This window comes from Lipotes vexillifer, unplaced genomic scaffold (assembly GCF_000442215.2).
Source record: "Lipotes vexillifer unplaced genomic scaffold, Lipotes_vexillifer_v1.1 scaffold288, whole genome shotgun sequence".
Classification (NCBI taxonomy): domain Eukaryota; kingdom Metazoa; phylum Chordata; class Mammalia; order Artiodactyla; family Lipotidae; genus Lipotes; species Lipotes vexillifer.
In genome coordinates, this window is record NW_006792503.1 from 50,664 (window position 1) to 53,037 (window position 2,374).

Here is a 2,374-nt window from a genome sequence, read left to right on the forward strand (position 1 = left end):
AAGAGTGTAAAATTAGGAAACCATGATATTTCAGTGGATGTCCACAATAGACAGTGTGAAGCAGTTCTTTCTCTAAGGACTTAGATAAATGATATTGAATCCACTGCAAATTCAATCATTTGTGATTTAATTAACTAGCTTTATTTTTGTTAGTGTGTTATATGGGCACCTGTTCTTCAGGATTAAGTTTCAAGTGTAACTTATTTCGAAATAATAGTTTTGACATATTGTGTCAGGACACCAGAGAGTGTTCCTTTATTCTCAGTTTTAGATTCTGGTATAGATTAGTGTAAGCCAATTTTATAGAGGGGAAATCATATATAGAATCAAGCTGCAGTACAATTATTATTTATGTGTTTCCAGTCACTCTATATGTTACTTGTCTTTACTGAGCTGTATCATTACATAGCTGATGACTTTACAAGACTTTTAAGGTTCTTTTGAACTGTATTGAATATACCCAGAGTGACAAAGATTCAAATTAAGAATCGTAATATGCTTAATTTAAAATTAAGAATCCATTTTATTGCTAGAGTCCTTGATCAGACAGAACTAATTGAAATTTCAGAACGAGAAAGTAAATTTAAGGTTGAAATCCATAAAAAGTTACTGTAATGTAGTAGATACTTAATAAATATGTATTGTGTGAGCCAGTTGCACAAAGTAAAACACATTGGTTATATCTGATAAAAAGTATTTTTCATGTGTTAAATAATTACAGTAATTTATAGCTGCTAAATATCTATCCATAAATATGTATAACTTAATTAATATTTAAAATTGAAATTTTATAAACAGTTAAGAATTGATGTCCTATTTTCACATTAAAATATCCTTCTTTGAAATATTACTAATCCTTTTATACTTTCCCTAAGTATAATCCTTTTATACTTTCCCTAAGTAATTGGTTATAAAAGAGATTTAAAATGTAAATCTCAACAACTTGACATTCAAGACCATATAGGAACACACACCATGACCTCAGACTGAAAAGTTCATAAGGATTTTGAAGAATGAAATATATTACCTAAAGTATAATTTGCAGAAGGTATAATGTATTAAAGCTGGAAGGTTGCTTGTCTAAGCATTCATTCCAGGCTGAATAGTGGGCTGGCAATGGGTCAGCTTCTAGCAATTCAAGTAAGCCTTCAATCCTCTTACAAGCTCACTTATGGATCTCAGCTCTGGGATATATCCAATTCACAAAGTAGAATAGGTAAAAATAACCTATTATGTCACTGAGCCTGATCCTGCAACCTGCTCAGGAAAACAATCCCAAAAATCTTTGTATGAACCTCAATAAGCATATCTTATACCATCCTATTGGGTGAGAATTTCACTCCTTTTCCTCCAGGATGCTTCTATACATTTCCTATTTGCAAGAAATGGGCCTTGGTTAGTATCAAGTTTAGATTTATGAAGCGTCTTCTATTATAAAATCCAATCCCATATAGCTTCTTCCATTTTTGATCCATATTGATGACTTATGAATGAGAATTTCTGGTAAAGCCTTTGATTTACCACTTCATAAGTGAAATTGTGGTTATAGCGGGAGGTGGGAGTTCTTCTAAAGATAGTAATGCATATTAAACAAATATTTCTTTTGTTCTAGATATTCTTCTAGAGACTGATTTTAGTACTCTTTCAACCAAAAACATTTTATTTGAAATACATTATGTGCCAGGCATTCTTACATTCTTGTAGGGTTAGAAATTATAATGATGAGTAAGATAAGTTCAACTACTACCCTAACAGAGAAAAGGTTTTGTGGCAGAAGAGAAAAAAATTTTAAAAAATCAACATTTGAGAAATGCTGTGGCAGAGAAGTATGGATATTCCAGGAACACCTAACAAGGACGCTCAACTTGATCTGGAGGGGACAGGAAAGTCTTTTCAGAGGAAAATGACATAGACACCTAACCTGAAATATCAGGAGGATAGTGTTCAAGACAGAGAAAAATCACCTATTTGAAGAATAAGAAGAAAGAGAGAGCATGGTGCAATCAAGTGTTTATACAATTTTTAATCATGTATAATGATAGGAGATTGAATTTATGAAAATGACAGGAAATTACGTTCTATTTATTTTTCATATTTGTATACTGTCTGTATGATATACACTGTTTATCACCTAGTGGGGGATTGCTGTAGCTTACTGTATGCTATTTGCTAATAGACTAGAAAATGTACTCTCATATCTGTATCGATAGAGAAAATAATGGTCAATTTAATGATACAAAAGATATGTAGCTATAGATATACACATACACACGTGTAGATATATTAATCAAGCTAAAAATCTCAAAGTTAAACAACTAGAATTTTTTGCCCCTTTGGCCAAATTCTTCTTTTTTTTTTTTTTTTTTTTTTTTCG